The sequence below is a fragment of the Leptodactylus fuscus genome, chromosome 5, assembly GCF_031893055.1.
Source record: "Leptodactylus fuscus isolate aLepFus1 chromosome 5, aLepFus1.hap2, whole genome shotgun sequence".
NCBI lineage: Eukaryota > Metazoa > Chordata > Amphibia > Anura > Leptodactylidae > Leptodactylus > Leptodactylus fuscus.
The window spans coordinates 77,178,358-77,198,869 of record NC_134269.1 but is presented as its reverse complement, the minus strand read 5'-3'; positions in this window follow the sequence as shown (position 1 = coordinate 77,198,869).

The window sequence follows — 20,512 nt, the reverse complement described above, 5'->3', positions numbered from 1 at the left end:
GCTCCTGTACTGATGGCTGCCACGTATAAAGTGTCCATTTCCGGAACACTCTTTCCCTCCTATATGCCAGGGAACACAATGTTTCATGTGCGTGGCCGGTCACTGGCTCCCATGTAACTCCTAACTGTACCAGCCATTGGTAAATAGAATGTGTAAGTGTGAAATCCTCAGTTCTACCAATTCTGAGACCATGGTCCAGTTACACCTGGTTAGTAGAGTGGTGTGGTCTCAAAGCAATGCTGTCACATTGAAGATGTTCTAGAGCAGGACAAGTTGGATAGACTTGAAATAACGTTTGAGGGTAAATATTCAGTATAATCTTCCTACTTATTCAGTCCACGATGTGAAGCTCTGGCTAGCCCTATTGTATATGTGGCAAAGTGGAGAATGCAGAGAGGAATGTAAATTACGCTGTGTGAACCTAGCCAAATATTCTGCAAGTCCAGTGGGTGGTCTTACATAATGATAGAATGGAATCTACTGTATAAAGGTTGGGAAACACTGGTCCAGATAGGGTGCAGTCAAGATACTTCAGGTTTATCATCTAGAACCGGTCACTGTTATATGTTTGGCCATCTGGTCTAAGTTTGCACTACGAGAAAGTTTTGGTAAATCTGTCTTATTCAGTAACTCACCTTGTTTCTCTTCATTATGCCAAATGGCAAGTATGAAAGAGTTGCGATGCAAGATCATTTCATTCTCATGATCTTTATTGGAAGGAATCCCAGTGCTTAGACCATACCAAGAATACATTGATGGCATGTAAAATATGCCATTAATGTGATAAAACCCTTTAGGCATATATATGCTCAATTTAAGAATTGAGTATTTATTCAGTCTGTTCCCCCTTAAACATAACAGAGATCTTTTCACTTTTTAGGCTGTGCCTTATTGGAGATACACTAACACTCCTGTTTTCTGTTATGGTTCCAAATATCATCCCCTCACTGGGCGTGTCTTGTTTCTTCATCATATTCCAGGCAATACTTCATTCCTATAGAAGCAGACAAAATCCAGGATTTCAGGTAGAGTGCCATATATACATTATATGGCTTTCTAGTTCCACCAAATTGGATGAGTTCAGTTAATACAGATGTATTGTGTATGGCCAGGTTTGGACTTGTTAACATGTACAGTATATTACATAAATGCCTCCAGTCTTACTGCTAAACAGATTGGGAGCTTCACTTGAAATCCTTTTTTTTTTTTGTTTACTAAAGGTACTAAAGATACGAGAGAAGGGCTCAGTGTTATTTGGCCGCCTCAAGCAGTAGAAGGACTTGTCTCACCCTTGCATGATAGAATCATGTGAAATCTTGTGGGTGCTTGGTATCATGCAATTACACTGTGATGATTGTCTACACTGTGATGTATGCTACATATCATATCTCATGATTTATGACTATATACCATGCAATGTGACAATATGGTTGCTGTTTTAGCATTTTGATATTTTCTCAGGCATTCTTTCTTTACATAAACCTAAGGCTGGGTTCACATCTGCACCCGGTGAGCGTTTGGAGATTCCGTTCCCCACTCTGCTTGAAAAATACAGAGAGAAAAATCCTGAAACCCAGCAGACTCCATTATAGTCTATGGAGTCCATGGGTAACCACTTTGTAAACAGATTGGGTTTCCGTTTTCAGATCCCCATGCGGACTTGAAGAATGGAAACCTAGCAGCAACACGGTGGCTCAGTGGTTAGCACTGTAGCCTTGCAGCGCTGGAGTCCTGGGTTTGAGCCCTGCCAGGAACAACATCTGCAAAGAGTTTGTTCACCCCATGTTTGTGTGGATTTCTTCCCATTCTACAAACACATACTGATAGAAAAAAAAACAAAAAACATTGTGATCCCTATATGGGGCTCACAATCTACATAAAAAAGAATGGAAACCTGAGCGCAAGTGTGAATCTAGTATAACATACAGTTCATAGAAATGTCTACAAATGTGCTTTTGTGAAGTTATTCTATGTAACAGACAATGAAGGATATCACAAATAAGAAAGGTGTGGAATTTTTCCTATAGCAATACCAATCAGATAAAAAAAAAACTGTTTTCTCTGTACAGCTGCTCTTCTTTTTCTATATACCAGCTTTGATAAAGCTCACCGTATTCATATTATATATGATTACTGCACAAACATGTATACAAATCTGCAGTACACTGATAGAGACATTATTGTAAATCATCCCACTTAAACAGAGCCTATATCTACAGGGGCGTAGACAAGACCAAGTGGCAGATGCTATAGGAGAAATGGGATGCTGGTGTTTGTGGGGATGGGACAACTTGGCATATTATCATGTACCTTATCTGTGTGCATTTGGAATACAAGGCATCTACCCCTTTAATAGTCTATGAATGTGTAAATGGATGTTTTATCAGTATTTTACACCTATGCAGCCGCCACCATATATCACTTGGGCCATTGCTTCACATAACATCTGAAAAATCTTCTATATGTTCTCACCAAATGGACCATATTGAGAAATTAATTTGCTATAAACTTATATAGTTAAGTACCTACTTTGGTTCATGGTGAGATATGTTACATGCATTATCTATGTACTGATAAAGAAAAGTAATCATCGTAGCTTGTATCAATAATAAACTGCCAATATATTCTACTCTTAGGGTCTGTGTGAATAGTGTTACAATACTGAGAGACGATTTTCATATAATCTTGCTTAATGGAATTCAGCTTGATATTATCATATCCTGTACCAGGCAACTGGTGGAGGTCAATGTAATGGCTTAGAACAGACGTGATACTTTAGACAATAATCCTTATGAATTGATAATGTGTTATTTGTACAGATTCCTAAAAGATGGTGGGTAATTTGTAAGGGAACTTCTCAGGGGCAGATAACCAGAAATTTGGATTAAATATTTTGGAATAGGGCTAGACCTCTCTATTTTCTGAAAGGAAGTCTCTGTACATATATAATATCCCAGTACTGGGTCCTATATTCCTTTAAGGCTGAGTCAAGGATGTAGTAGCACAGCATACTGTTATATTTATATGTATATAATATGTTATGTTATTGCATCATCCATTGCATATGTACCAGCACTGGTACGGTTAATGCACAGCACCTCACATCACATGTCCCCAACACTTAGCACTCATTGGACAAAGGGGTGGGAGACTTGGGTGTAGTTTAGGCACACTGGGAAAGTCTGGTTAGATCTGCCAGTGGAGTAGTGAGTTGATGTGTAGTCTAAGGAGGAAGATAGTTGCCACACTTTTAGCCACTGTTGGACAAACAGAACCCTAAAGAGTGGAGTACCATAAATCTCAGGAGTCCAGGTACAGTCTGTAATAAGATCAGGAGTGTGTAGGCTGCTACAGAGCTCAAAGCCACACTTGCTTGTGGTTTTTGATGCAGTTTTTGCAAAAAATGCATTAAAAAACGAATCAAAAGCCATGTCAAAAACCATGTCGTGTTTTTTCCGCATCCCATTGATTTCAGGCCGGAGCCGCACGTGGTGTAAACGATGCGGTTTGCCTACAGCAGAAAAAAAAACACAGCATTTTACAGTCACTATGTAGTGAAAGGGATTCTAGCGAATCCCCACAGTGCAGTAAAATACGCACAGTGAACATGCTGCGATTTCCAAAACCTTTGTGTCATGTTAATTATACCTATGGAAATGCTGGTGGTTTCCATAGAGGTATAAATATACAGAAAGCATTGCAGGAAAAACTGTGATCTGTTACCTCTGTGACCTTTTTGTCTAAAGCGCTGTGGGAAGAACCACGATGCGTTGCTGCTGCAGTTTTTCCTGCAGCGCTTTTTTGTTGCGGGACGCCACAGGGTGCTTTAGCCTTAATCTACATTTAAGGGATAGAAACAAATGTTTTATACATAGATTTTTCTGCAAGTCCTGAAGTTACTTGTTGGATTTGGATAATTGCTTAAGTTTTTTAATCTGTTCTTCCAGATGCACATAGATCCAGTGGTGTCTTACAAGGCTGTTGGTACACTTGAGAGCCTGATGACACTTGGTCCTCTTACCATGTAAGCATTGATTCATCAAACAGAGATACATAAACTTATTTTACAGGTGTTATGCCATATTAGGTAAGTAACAGTGGTTTTTATGTTTGTCAAATTCCCTGGGTCTCCGAATATTATCCTCTGAAGTCTGAAAGAACCCCAGAGTATAATAGTTCATGGGTGGCATGATAGAGTGTGCAGGGTCCGCTGTGGGGCATAATAGAGTGTGCAGGGGCTGCTGTGGGGCATAATAGAGTGTGCAGGGGCCGCTGTGGGGCATAATAGAGTGTGCAGGGGCTGCTGTGGGGCAGAATACACCTTCTTGACTACAGAAGCATACTGCACATGCATGGGCTCATTTACATACCTGTGCTATATTAACCTCATTTACATATTGGTTAAAACTTTTTTTATGCACATCCTGGGGGCTCATTGACATTTCAAAAAGGTACGATTGGACTTGTATTCATAGCCTGTACATTACCCTAGCAGTGGTTTACAGTGTATAGGGGAGGTAATAGACTTCCTTTACAGCTACAGTAAGAACACATTGTCCAGCACTGGACAATCTTCCTGCAAGAGGTGGAATTTCCACCAGTTGTTTTGCAGACCATCAGGTGACTATACAGGTTTTTCCTGGAGCTACAGTCCTGTAACACTCCAAACATATTAGTAGTCTAATGGGCTGAATAATGAATAGCTTTCCTTTAGTGTTTTCATGCAGTTGTTCCTGGGTTTGCTGTTGAGAATGTGTCAGTGTTGACTGTCAGTGCCAGCATGAAACGTGAGTACAGCATATTAATGAGCATGTAAATGACTGTACAGACACATTTGTTATTGCACGTTTCTAAACATACCATGCGATATAGTCATGATAGCCACAAGCACATGGACTATTTACAGTCTGTTCTCACAGATGCATATCAGTGAAGCAATTGTTTATATCTTCTGCAACTATGTAAGTAGTTTATACTGTTACTAATAGATGGCTATACAGAAAATCCATTAAAAGGAACTGGCTAAGTCTGTTAAATAATTGCTGTGACTAGTCATGGGATATGCTGAGAAAAGCGTCTACAACTTATAGAGTGGTAAGAAATTAGCTAAAGAGATTACATAGACAAAATAAAAGAATGGGGGAAAAAAGGGGAAAAAGAGGTAGGGGGAGAAGGAAACGACCTGTCAGCAATCTAGAGGCCCTGGACAGTACAATATGTATGCCATTGTGACCAGATAGTCTTGAAGACCTTTGCACTGTTATTAAGGTTCACTGTCAGGTATTCAAGAGTGTAGATGTTTTTCATTTTCCCAAGTAAGTCCGATCCTGACGGCATAGACGTCGTCCTTCAATTACGTGCTATAAGGGTCTTTGCAGCTGTACAGAGATATAGGAAAAGTCGAGACGATGCCTTACCAAGGTGTCTAGGGAGAGGCCAAGGAGATAATTCAGCAGGTCTAACGAGACCCCTGGAGGAAGAGGGTATCCGTCATTACCTTGACCTCCCTTAAGGATCCTAATATGAGCGGGCAAGTCCAAAATATATGATATAGAGAACCATGACTCAAGTGGCACCGCCAGCACACTGATGGTATAGCAGGATTGAGGGGGTGAAGGAGAGCGGAAGTATGGTATCCATACATAAGTAACTTGTAATGGGCCTCCCTATGAGTTATGCACGCAGAGGACTTAGCCACTCGGGACCAGACCACCTGCCATTGACCTAGAGTAATCGTTTGGCCTAGGGCCTCCTCCCATCTGGTCATGTATCAATAAACTAAGGGTATGCCATCTGTTGGGAGGGGAGAAGTTGATATATGAATGAAATAAATCCCTTGGTAGATATACCAGCCTGGCAGAGCTTCTCAAACGGGGATAGTTAGGAGACTGAGAGCGAGCCAAAGAGTTTGGACCAGGTGGACCACCTGTTAATAGTGAAGCCACCCAGAGGATGGGAGACCAAGAGTAGAAGAGAGAAAAGCAAAGGGCCTGATCTCTAATGTAGAAGGGTCAACCATGTCTGCAATACAATAAAGACCAGTCCTCAAGGATAGTCAACTCTTAAGAAAACATTTGGGGTCCATATGAAGTAGAGAAGTAACTACATATGAATTTGGCTCTATTGGATGTGTTTTATGGCACATTGCTGTGTGTATGTGAAATCTACTATGTAATTGTGGGCTGTCATTCAATATTAGGATCTGTACTATAACTGACTGCATTATACCTTTAACTCATATAGTTTATAGTTTAATGACTATCATGTATACTGGGTCACCTACAATCAGATACTGTATACTGCTGTACAAAAAATATTACTTATTTATGGGCCCATTGACCTATATATGGTTTATAGCGCAGATACACTTTTTTTGTCAGTCAGTACAGCCACGTGTGTCCGTAGTAATTGCCTGCTTTATAACTGCAGATTACTACTATTATTACAGTCATTTATCCCTCACATAAAATGAAAGGTGTGTGTGCTTTATGAGTGTTTGGGTTTGACTGTCTGGCTGCTTTCAGACAGTGGTCATACAAAAAATTGGGTAGGTATGAATTCTCTGTACACTCATTTTGTGCCTAATGTTTGGATGTTATCCCATGCCAACTGTAGCATACAAAAAGTAATTATAATCAGAAGACGTAAATGTAATTCCACGTTCAATACCAAACACCCAATCAGTACTGTGTATACGAGTATATTATAAATACTTTAAAGGAGCTGTCCAGGCGTCAGTGTGATCTTTGAGCTCAGTAACGCTAAGTTCACACGGCGGATTTTGGTCCGGAATTTGGTGCGGATTCCATGTCAAATTCCAGATTAAAATACCGCCTCCCATTGAATTCAATGGGAGCTGGGCATTTAGTTTTTCCACGGGTGGATTTTTTCCACTTGCGCAAAAAAGAAGCGACGTGTCCTATCTTCCACTGCAGGAGACCGTGGCGCGTCACTCCCTCTGGACTAGGCCCATTCATTTGGGTCTAATCCAGTCGCGGATAGCCATTTTTTGGTCCGAATCTGAGACGGCCTCCTGCCTCAAATTCCAGACCAAAATCCGCCATGTGAACTTGGCCTAATGGTCTTCTCGTCACTGGAAGTCTTGCACCACACGTGACCGCTGAGACCAATCAGTGGCCTTAGCATTTCTTTCATGATAGTCACCTGCTGATCACTTCTGTTTGCTCGCCTTATCAGATCATGGTATATTATTTTGCACCTCTGATTTAAGGTCTATGTTTTTCTTCCCTACAACTACTCCTTCCTTCCCCCGGCACCTTCCTATGCTTTTTAATCCTTCCCTATGAAGTTGGATGTCAATTGGTAAAGGACATGTGCCTGTAATGTTGCTGTTGCATAGCGTACTGATGTTATGCATATTAGTGGATTTCTTCTTCCCTTAGTCATTTTAAAGCAGTTCTCTATTGAGGGCCCTGTAGCCAGGAAATACATCAGCCATTTCTGGTTCTGTGTTGCTTTCAATAAAGAAAAGATTCATTCTTGGCTTCAAAGCTCATTTATCCCTTCTAGTTAGAGATTCTCCTGTTTACATTGGCGGCAAATGCAATGTTTCAATTCAGACCATGCACAATATCATTCTATCTAAATTATTTCTGATCTGATTATACATTTTGGACTCAATTCATTGAAAGTATTTAATAAACATGAAGAATTCTGAATTGTATAATAAAAAATCAGTTTGTGCATATGAGATAATGATAATTTAAATCCAAATCACATTCTGAGTGTGGTCCATAGGCATAGGGGAGATTTACTAGGATTGACGTTTCCAGGCTGTGGTACATGGGGGGCTAGTTGTGGTAAGAAATCCATGCAGCATTGGTCTAATAGGGTCAGGAAAATGTCAAAATAAAGTTCTGGTGCTGTGTGAGGATGTAGTTATCCCAGAGATCTCTGTGCATCTTGTACCAAACATGTCTTAATGTGATGTTTGCTGGAAAGGAACAACACTGTGCTATTTATGGGTTGTGGTGCTGGCCGTGATTATCTTCTAGGTACCTGGATCCCTAGGGTTGCAGGATGCACATGCTGTTTACTTTCTTTAGTTGCTTATTGTGTAGAGTAATTGTAATATACCACTATGACATGGTGCATACACACACAGAACAGTTTATTCTGCTAATATATTGTATAACTCTTTAAATAAAAATCACATGAAATAAATTATCCAAATAATTTCCAGTGTTGTCATATTAATAACTCACGACTTGTAATATTAGGGATTTTCAACTGAAAGATATATATGGTACTAGCATCTGCCCGCGACTTCGTCTGCGGGTTGGTGTTGGCGCTGAGCCACTTATATTTAGCCAATTGCTGTTGTGGATAAACTTCTATTTCTGTCTGATCCTTGTCCCTATCTTGGTTTGCAAAAATGATCCTTATCTGTTGGATGTGATTTTTGGCTGAACATAGTTCTCAGAGTGATCTTCAGTTAGACAGCTTTGGGTGGCAGAGGATGCCCTTCACACAACCTGGTCTTTTTGTTGAATGTGGAAATCTGTCAAACCTTGATCCAATGAACAGACACAACTTTGGTGTATTCAGACAATTTCAGAGAAAGACCTGTGCTGGGTGCACATGCCTGAGTTTCCCAACAGATGACTGAAAAAAATCTAACACAAGCGATTTTAGTTGTGACCAAATTTTGTTAATCAAAGAGAACACAAAAACGACACCGAGCAAACCAATGATAGTATAGTATTTTTGTATAGCGATCTAATATATAGACAAAAAAAGGTTAATAGACCAGATGGCCTCTCACCTGCTCCGGTTGTGACAATTCCGTTCACAACCACGTTTAGAGCTTAGCCATAATGGGCTGAAAGAGCATTTAGATAGTATCAAATTTATTCTTGAAAGAAATGTCTTTCAATTTAATGATAAATTATACATACAAAATAAGGGGACAGCTATGGGGACTAGGATGGCCCCCAGCTATGCAAATCTCTTTATGGGGCACTTTGAAGAAATTTATATCTATGGAGAACATGAATGGTCAAAAAATATAATATTTTATAAGCGTTATATTGAGGACCTGATTTTTATTTGGGAGGGTACAGCTATGGATTTCGAAAATTTCACTGCCCACCTAAATTCAAATACGCAAGGCATTACATTATCCGGTAAATCGGAGGTCGAAAGAATTGAATATTTGGATCTAATACTTATAGATGAAAAAGATAAGATTTATACAAAAACTTTTTTAAGTCGGTTGACTGTAATGGCCTATTAGAGTTTACTAGTTTACACCACAAGAAATGGAAACAAAATGTACCATTTGGCCAGTTTCGCCGTATTAGAAAAAATTGCACTAAGGATACTGATTATGTATTACAGAGTTTGGTTCTAAAGGAAAGGTTCTGTGATAAGGGATACCCAAAGCAACTAATCCATAATGCATATCAGAAAGCTAGGACCCTCACTCAAACTGATTGCCTTATCCCTAAAAAGAAAGCACCACTAAAAAATTTTGATTTAAATTTCATAACGGCTTACAGTTCTTCATGTCACCGTATACGAGAGATTGTATTGAAACATTGGCCAATATTACAAAACGATCCCTTTTTGGGAAAAATTATTCCTGATAAGCCTAATTTCACATACCGGAGAGCTAGGACTTTAAAAAGCATGGTGGCCCCGAGTAAGTTACGGGCTCCTAGAAAAGAAAAACATATTGATAATACTGATAGCAAAGGTAGTTTCTCCTGCAAACATAGCAGGTGCAAATGCTGCAGCACAATAAGAAACAAAACTGAATTGATTACCAGTTTTTCTACTGGTGAATCATTTAAATTACAACATCATTTGGATTGCACTTCTACATATATTATCTATGTTCTGGAATGCCCATGTGGGCTCCAGTACATAGGGAGAACCATTAGACAGCTCAATGAGCGGCTCAATAAACATCGATCTAATGTTATTAATGGCTTTGAAGGACATAGTGTGTCGCGCCATGCAGCAAAATACCACAATAAAGATTTTAGGGGTTTCCGCGTGACACCAATAGATTGGATACCACCAGATACAACTGACAGAATCTCTACTTTAAATAAAAGAGAAATGTTTTGGATGTACAAACTCAATACGTTACATCCAGCGGGCTTAAATATAGCATCGGAAGATGTCAATAAATAAGAATTCACTTTAACATTTCCTCTTTAATAAAATACATTCACCCTTATTTTTTATTTTGTTTTTTATTTATTTTTTCCCCACTTTCCTTCTCCCCCCCCCTAATTATAGTGATTCTATGTACTTGGAGTTTTATATTAATATCTCTGTATTTCTATTTTATCAATGTTTTGTCCTACCAGACAAATACTATTTTCTCCCCCCTATTTTATTATCTTTAATATATCCCTCATTTTATACCATCACCCCCTTCCTCTTCTTTTCCTATATTCGGCATATATTAACAGCAGAACACAAGTCTCTGCTTTGTAAAAGCATGCATGCGCGCGCACCTGTGCGTTCCACGGTGGAGCGTGGCCAACAAATTTGAGGTCTGGCTTGCGCTCCACGGTGGAACGCAGTACGCTGACACGCGAGTGAGGGGGAGGAGGCGGAAGCCTCTCCTCAAGCGTGCAGGTCTCTAACACAGTGGTGGACACATAAATGGGACCATCCTGACATGTTTCTCAATCCTATGCCGTATTTTAACTTTCAGGAGATTAAGGTAAGATTATTATCCCTATTTTTAACACATGGGTTTACTGCCTGCTAGCTTATAAACTTTCTTGATCTCGCTAGTATCTATTTATGCGCTTGTATTTATATTTGTAAATGTGCAATGTTTCCCAGTATGAACTATGCAGGAATAAGATCTGCTTATGGTCTATATGGGTCATACCATCCTATACATTATAGTCTATATGGGTCATACCATCCTATACATATGAAAATTACTGTGGCAGTTTGGTACTTTACAAAAGGATCACTATATGTACAGTCCTATGAAAAAGTTTGGGCACCCCTATTAATCTTAATCATTTTTAGTTCTAAATATTTTGGTGTTTATAACAGCCATTTCAGTTTGATATATCTAATAACTGATGGATACAGTAATATTTCAGGATTGAAATGAGGTTTATTGTACTAACAGAAAATGTGCAATATGCATTAAACCAAAATTTGACCGGTGCAAAAGTATGGGCACCTCAACAGAAAAGTGACATTAATATTTAGTAGATCCTCCTTTTGCAAAGGTAACAGCCTCTAGTCGCTTCCTGTAGCTTTTAATCAGTTCCTGGATCCTGGATAAAGGTATTTTGGACAAACAATTCAAGTTCAGTTAAGTTAGATGGTCGCCGAGCATGGACAGCCCGCTTCAAATCATCCCACAGATGTTCAATGATATTCAGGTCTGGGGACTGGGATGGCCATTCCAGAACATTGTAATTGTTCCTCTGCATGAATGCCTGAGGATTTGGAGCGGTGTTTTGGATCATTGTCTTGCTGAAATATCCATCCCCGGCGTAACTTCAACTTCGTCACTGATTCTTGAACATTATTCTCAAGAATCTGCTGATACTGAGTGGAATCCATGCGACTCTCAACTTTAACAAGATTCCCGATGCCGGCATTGGCCACACAGCCCCAAAGCATGATGGAACCTCCACCAAATTTTACAGTGGGTAGCATGTGTTTTTCTTGGAATGATGTTTCTTTTTGGACGCCATGCATAACGCCTTTTTTTATAACCAAACAACTCAATTTTTGTTTCCAAAATGAAGCTGCCTTGTCCAAATGTGCTTTTTCATACCTCAGGCAACTCTATTTGTGGCATACGTGCAGAAACGGCTTCTTTCTCATCACTCTCCCATACAGCTTCTATTTGTGCAAAGTGCGCTGTATAGTTGACCGATGCACAGTGACACCATCTGCAGCAAGATGATGCTGCAGCTCTTTGGAGGTGGTCTGTGGATTGTCCTTGACTGTTCTCCCATTCTTCTTCTCTGCCTTTCTGATATTTTTCTTGGCCTGCCACTTCTGGGCTTAACAAGAACTGTCCCTGTGGTCTTCCATTTCCTTACTATGTTCCTCACAGTGGAAACTGACAGGTTAAATCTCTGAGACAACTTTTTGTATCCTTCCCCTGAACAACTATGTTGAACAATCTTTGTTTTCAGATCATTTGAGAGTTGTTTTGAGTAGCCCATGATGCCACTCTTCAGAGGAGATTCAAATAGGAGATCAACTTGCAATTGGCCACCTTAAATACCTTTTCTTATGATTGGATACATCTGGCTATGAAGTTCAAAGCTCACTGAGGTTACAAAACCAATTTTGTGCTTCAGTAAGTCAGTAAAAAGTAGTTACGAGTATTCAAATCAATAAAATGATAAGGGTGCCCATACTTTTGCACCGGTCAAATTTTGGTTTAATGCATATTGCACATTTTCTGTTAGTACAATAAACCTCATTTCAATCCTGAAATATTACTGTGTCCATCAGTTATTAGATATATCAAACTGAAATGGCTGTTGCAAACACCAAAATATTTAGAACAAAAAATGATTAAGATTAATAGGGGTGCCCAAACTTTTTCATAGGACTGTATGTGTATGTGTGTATATATATATATATATATATATATATATATATATATATATGTGTGTTGTTAAATTAAATTATATAATATGTCAATCTCATAAAGTTATGCGATTAATGACAATTTGTTATGGGATCACGTATATTTATTATGTAATTGGTTTTATGTATTTTTATTAACACAATTAGTTGTATTATTTCCATTTTTTTTTATTATTGGTTTTTTGTCTGTTTTACCAGTTTATGCACTTGAGAAAGGGCCAAGTGGAGCCCGAAACGCTTTGGTGTTTTTAGCGTTGTGCCTATTGTTCTCCAATAAAAGGACCTGTTTTCGATCAGTGAGCGCCGCCAATATTCTTTCTTCTTTCTCCAAATTTTGTTAATGGTTGGCTGTATGGGATAAATGTTTGTAGGTTTATGCTTGAACAATTACTTTATAAATGTTCAAATTCTGACACTTCAGCAGTCTAAAGTGTAATCTATATGACCAGTTTACAGTGGAGTCACACCTGCGCCGGTCTCCGCTTTGTGGGTTTCCATCTTCTGCCCAAGAACTGGACTGGAGACGTTAACTCGGCAGTCAGTGTCCTCCTGTGAGCGTCTTCTGATCTCCGCAGTGAAACCGTTTTTTTTTTTTTAACCGGACACAAAGTCCTGCATGTCCGCCTTTGTGTCCGGTTTAAAAAAAAACAAAAAAACAGTTTCGCTTCAGAGACCAGAAGATGCTCACAGGCGGACACTTTGCAAACCTATTCAAATGAAGGTGGTTTGATAAGTGACTGCCGGTTTCCATCTCCTGTCCAGTTTCTCGGGCAGAAGATGGAAACCTGCAGAGCGGAGACTGGGCACAGGTGTGAACCTGCCCTTAAATGTAAAGAACACTTTCCTATATTCCTATATTGATGGATAAGGCAACTTCCATATATATATATATATATATATATATATATATATATATATTCATGTTTCTTGTTAAAATTCCATAGGCAGTTGACAGAGAAAAAAAGGATGCCATATATAAGTAGTTATAATTACTTGGGGATATTATGGCATATGGAATCTGCTGGAGCCTGGGTAGCACATGGCTCTGACATGTGAACAAGGTGGCTCACATGTATGACAGGTGAGGACTGGTACAGGTCTCATGTTACTAAATAGTGCAGATATTCATCATGAGTTTGAGAAATGCCGCAGACATCTTTACAGTTACTGTCGGAGATTTAAAAAAAGTGTCCTAGTGGCTCTCGTGTGTATAACACAGATATGTATTAGAGGCATGTAAAGAACTTGATATAATAACATGTCAGAACAACGTGTCAGCGCAGAGCAATTAACACAGCATCACATGGGCAAGCTTTATAACACGTGGATAAACACAAGCGCTTGTATGGATTGCTGAATGTGTAAGTCTGTTTACGCCTGGTAGGGATAATGTGGAAAGGATTGTGAAAATGTCAGCCTTTCGTTTCACTGGATCATTCACTTTGTATGGAAAGGAGTAGCGCAGGGTGGTGGATTTGTCACAACTGCTAAATACTGCCGAAGACATGGTTAGACAGGTTTAGATACCGTATACAGTATACGGTATACCAGTTTACAAGGTATAGCTGCATACAAGAGGAAATACTGCCCAAATGTAGTAAGCGGGATTGTTAAATAAAATGTCCCATTACTCGGGCATTGCAATAGAATTGGAAACTTCTCTAATAACTTTAATAGGATCTTTCTCTTAGCATATAGTCAGCAGTTGACCTCTTCCTCCCAGAGGTGCAGTTTTTCAGGCAGGTAGAAAAGTGTAATTGGCGGTCAATAATTTTTATTGCACAAAAACATGATCCATCTTGATTCTGGTATTCGATAGTTCTCCATGTTTTAATGGTAAGTCAAAAAAAAACCATTTGACCAGTAGCTACTGTAGCGAATGTAAATGACCAACTTAAAGGATTACCCAGTTTCTAAGATTGATGGCCTATTGTTACTGCTCATTCGTCGAACAAACTGTAGGTACTGCATTCACTGGGAATCGCTGCAGTGCTTACACTAGCTACTACATTTTGTACTGCGAGTGATCAGTGTGGCTCTCCCACGCTGCCTCCGTACCGTTAATCTTCAGGGGTCCTGGGTGACTCACAGATCTAATATTGATGGCTTATGCTAAAGATAGGTCATCAATCTTAGAAACTGGATAACCCCTTTAATCTGGCCATTTACATTAGATAGCCGCTGGTCAAATATTGGTCAGCCACCACTCATCATACACATGCAAACTTGGGGAGAAAGCCCAGCCCCATCCTACTCTACTCTACACTTGCCATGAGGCTCACATAAATATTAGACATATTACATATTGTCTGCCAGTCGTACCCAACTCAGCGGGTTAGACCAATCTACCATGTATGGAAAGCTTTACTGCTATTCCCTGAAAATCCATTCAAATGCAAAATGCATGGTTCATATATATTGCATGTCTATATGTATTGTGATTGTTCTTGTTCACAGGATATTACTTAGCAGAAGAGGTAATGTTACCTACCCAAGCATATAGTAACTATGAAGAGGAGGCCAACAATGCTGGAAAGACTTGTTTTTCTTAACAATGTCACAAGAAGTCTTGTGATGCAGTTACTCTCAACAAAGATTATACTGTTCTACTTATGTTTGTTTTTCTCACGAGGAATTGTCTAGCTATAGCTGTACACATGTAGAGCGCACAGCACAGCTTAATTGTTTTTCATGGCCAGACATTGCAGCGTATCACAAAGCTTTCATTTATATTTATAGATTTAAATATGGGCTTTTTGTCTTTTCCTTAAGTGAATTGGAAATTGTAGTACAATAAAATCGTATTCTGGTACATTGTATCAACTGAGGATAACGGTAAGTGTAAAGGTATGTATAAAGGTATGTATAAAGGAATCTTTCTTAATGCATTTCATCATTATAAAAATTAATTTTACACAATGAGTTCTGTTTGTCCCAAAACAATACATAAGATATCTATCAGCCTCACAAGGAAACCAGGCCTCAAAACCTATGCACATGTAAAAAGTAATGAAGTTGTGGCTGGTTATCTAAGTTCGTAACTAGTTGCTACATTATGCAAAGTATTCTTGAAATGCTGAATGTTTAGGCCCTGTTATGGCTGTAATACACATCCTCTGTCCTGCTAAAACTACATAGATGAGAGAACCTTCTGAACCCTGATGTTTAACCCTTGGAATGCTGTAATTAACGCTGGTTGTGGCACTCAAATATGCCTGTGATGGGATCAGAGCCGATAACTTGTATGAGCCAGCAGCCCAGAGACCATTAAAGGACCCCTGAAGACAGATGTAACATTGAGTAAGGCAAAAACATGACTGTCACTGACAAGGCTACCCTAAAACTTTTTATTATTCTTTACGTAACAAACTTCTAGGCTAGGTTCACACTTTGACAGATACAGGCAAAGCCTTCCCATTGGGTGTCCCATTTTCATTCACCCCAATGTAAAAAATATAATGGAAGATGGCGTCTGTCATGTTGCTTATGTTAGAGTCAATAGGAACGGACACAGAAATGGACATTAACAACAGTAGAGTGAACGTAGCCTTAGGTATGCAGCAACAATTGCCTGTATAATATTAGTACACTTGCTAATTTACTGGAATATCACTAAATAGCAATACTATACAAAATAAAAATAAAAAATCCTCATATGGAATTACATTTTTTTTTTTTCTAAAGTTGTGCTGTGGTGGAGATGCGGCTGGATCAGCTAATGAGATGAGTCAGATAAGCAACCCTTTCATATACGTGTCGGACACACATGTTACTGGAGGAGGCTCCCAGTCACCTGAGATGTGTTGAGTGTTATACCTTCCATTTCAGGGAACTCTTGACTGCAGTAACATCAGGCATCTATGAAGCTTTCAATATTAGTACATTTCTTTATTTTACACTTACAAGTTACTGCACACATTTTCTACCAGTCAACCCCTTTAAATGACTGAATAGCATCTTCTATACACAAAACTCCATCATTTTCCATCACAGACTTGCACATCCTCCTTCCCATGAGCTTCTTCCTCTCCCACTCGTCCAGATAAATCCCTAAACTGATGTATGAGCTCGATAAACCAGAGACATCCATCCTAACCCACTAACACCTTCCTCCTGTGGGATAACAGGACTAGAATATCCCCCATAGTTCCATTCCTTACTTTTGCTAAAATGAATATTTTTCACAGAGACAGATCTTCTGGAAATTTAGATAAACTACTGACATTTCTGCTTTCAGAATAAATGATGGCTACATGGACATCGACATGAAAGTGAAAGTTCTGGCTTGTTTAGTGAATTTCCCTCTTTGCTTTCTCCAGTGCACATAATCTGTCAGATAAGGTTGGTTCCAGAAGGTACAAAGTTCAAGCCATTTACTTTTTGTTTGATGTCAGACCAAATCAATCAGTATAGCAATAAAACATGAACAATAAGCCAAGCGGATGTGAGTAACCTGTTATCAGCCTCTGTCCTGCTCATATAAGGGGTCATGACTAGTCTCAACATGCGTGCAAGTTATGAGCCAGCAGAAATTGTGCCACATCCAGGGATAAAATGCACATGGCATGACAAAGCAGGTGCATGTCAGAAAGAGCTTTTTCATTTCACCAGCTCATTTCCAGCAAAACATCTCAGCATCTCATGCCTCCCCTAACCCATGACCACTTTCTAGACTCTTTTCAAATGCGGCAGCAATGCATTGCAGTTTTTCCTGCAGCGCTTTCTGCTTCCATTATACCTATAAGGAAACCGCCGGCAATTCCGTAGGTATAATTGACATGTTGTGATTTCCAAAACTGCAACGGTTTTGCACATTGCAGTGCATATTTTTTCCTTAACTTATTTTTTACTTAACTATTCTCAATTTTCATAACTTTGTATCAGAGAAAAAAAATCTTTATACAATAGGTTATGTGATCACACAGGTTACTGTACATGTTCTCCAAGCAGGGAATGTGGGACCATCAATGATCATCATGTAATATATTGTACAGTTACTAGTTCTGATGATGGCACACAACTATACTCCTTCAAAACCTCAAATGTAATAAAAGTAATGTAATGTAATGTAAATAAAAAGTAATATCCACAACTGATATGAGTAACATCGGAGGAATTCTATTAACACATGTCAACCACATGTCTGAATACACCCAAGCACTGATAAATCTATTCTGTGGGTACAATGGGACATACTTATAAATGCATTCACTTAGAACTAAGGCTGAGCGCCATATTTATTACCACGTCACCTTGACACTGTTTGCCATGTTAAGGAATATGGTGTGTGCTCCTCAAAAATATTTAAACGGAGTCTATCAAATATTAAACCAGTATCACAGTTAGATAGGTCAGGCTCAGCTGAATGAAATGCCTTTTCCCCATGATAATTTCGGCCTCCCTTACAGAAATATTCACTTATTTCAGAATATGCAAACGAGAACTCTGGAGCACCAAGCAGGGTTCATTGCTCCAAACTTAAATTCACCTCACTGACAGCATCAGGCAACTAAGCTGAAATCTCATCTGGCCCTATCACTCAAAGAAGGAAGGGAGAAGCACATTTTATTGGAGAAAAGTAGATTGTAGGAGTTTGGAGTAAGGGGCGCTGCCCTCGGTGCTCCAGACTGCTCATTTGCATTTCTGAAATAAATAAATATCTTGGCTAATGGAGGTGCAACATTTTCATAAGGAAAAGGGAATTGTAGCCTGGCCATCTTCAAAGCTTACCTTTTAAAAAGCATATTAGCTGCAATGCATCCACTTTTATTGTTTTTAAAGAGGACCTTTCGTGGTCCGGGGCACAGGCAGTTTTATATATTGCTGGAAAGCCAACAGTGCTCTGAATTCAGCGCACTGTTGGCCTTCCCAATCTGTGACCTGGGTAAAGAGCTTTCAGCCCCGGTACCATAGCTCTTTACAGTCAGAAGGGCGTTCCTGACAGTCAGTCAGGTACGTCCTTCTCCACAGCAGCGCCTATCACGCTGTACAGTGTGAGCGGGGAGGAACGCCCCCTCCCTCTGCTTACAGTGCTCGTCCATAGACGAGTATTATCAGGAGGGGAGGGGGCGTTCCTCCCCGCTCACACTGTACAGCGCTATAGACACTGCTGTGAAGAAGGACGGTCCTGACCGACTGTCAGGAACGCCCTTCTGACTGTAAAGAGCTATGGTATTGGGACTGATAGCGTTTTACCCGGGGAACAGATCGGAAAAGCCAACAGTGCACTGAATTCAGCGCACTGACGTCTTTCCAGCAGTATATAAAACTGCCTGTGCCCCGGACCACGAAAGGTCCTCTTTAAAGGGGGTTTCCACCTAAGTTTATGATAAATATGGTAGTAAGACATAAAATGAAGCAGTGGTTTACATCTCTGGAAGATTTTAGGCCCTTCTCTATGTTCAGTTCAGTGGCATTCTGTCATGAAGTTCTGAGTAATGTGAGACAGACTAGTTGCTAGGGATACGTCTAACTCTAGTTGTAAGATGGTGTTAAAATTCCTAAATCATCAGATATAATAAACCCATTAAAGCCCTACAGTCAGATCCTTTTTCAGTTGTACAGGGAAACCCCTTTCAGGAGAAGGCCCCAGGTAGCAAACTGCAGTAAGGCAGGGTTCACATATGTGATTGCTGACCATTCACGGATTCCATTCCCCATTCCGCTTGAAATATTTAGAGAAAAGAGTCCATCGAGCATTTTATGGGAGGAAACTGGGCAGACCCTAATCTATGGGATCGGTGGGTTTCCGTTGATAACCTCCTTTTTCAGCAGGTGTGAACCTAACGTAAAACACTGCAGAAAAAAACACAACAAAACCAAATTGAATTTTTATTTTTGCAGCGTTTTTATATTTAGTTTTGGTTGTGTTTTAAGCTTTTTCTTCTCCTGTATTAAATATATTGGGAAAAGACTATATGTAGCTAAAGACAGCTAAAATTAACATGCTGCATTTCTCCGAAGCTTTTCCACAATGTGGGGCCTTGACCCAAGGGTGCTTTCATGTGAATTGACTTGATTTTCCTGCAAAATATAGAACTGGTAAAATTTGGGACTTGTTTAGGAGATTCCATACGTTATTATATGGTTATACCTGGCCCTGGTCAGGACAAGTACAGTTAGCATAGAAATGCATGCTAAAATTACAGCCGCATTATTTAATGATGCTGGAAATGTAGAATTTATATAAAATTAATGTTTATACCCAATAACATAGAAGTCATATGATAAACCGCAAGAAATAGAAACCCACTTTTCTGAGAAATTCTATATGACGTCTGTTCCAGTAATCTGGGACTTCGGTGTGATGTTGTGGCTGTCTGTTTCTTACAAGTGTTATACTGAAGCTTTTGTTTTTACATTGTGAGATAATAATAGTTATTGCTTTGCAATATGTGTTGTTTGCTTATAAATCATAAGGACACAAATGAATTTTTAAATTCTTAGTCAAAAATATTGGTAAAAGTAGGGAAGTTAATAAAACTAAACAAAAAACACAATACCTGTCCTGATTTTATCTCTGTAGCGCGAGTAGTGCAGAGCACCAGAATGCAGGTGCTGGAGAGTGCGGGGATTAAAATGTTTTCAATCCTTCTTTAATCACCCAATATTTTATATCAGCAATAACTCTCTTTTCTAGTTAGTGTTGGCATGTGTCATTTTTTTATGTTTTTCCCAATGGCTTGCTAGTAAGATTTGCCTGCAAAACAATCCTCTGTGTGAACCTACCCTTATTGACGTTATCCATTTTGTATTGTTGTATTTGTATATATACTACCTATTTACAAAAATAACACCTCTCAACCGCAACAGATTATGATCACATTGCAAAATATACCTAGAAACATAGAAAACAACAAACACAGTGATTTCCAAACCTACATGAAGTTATTTT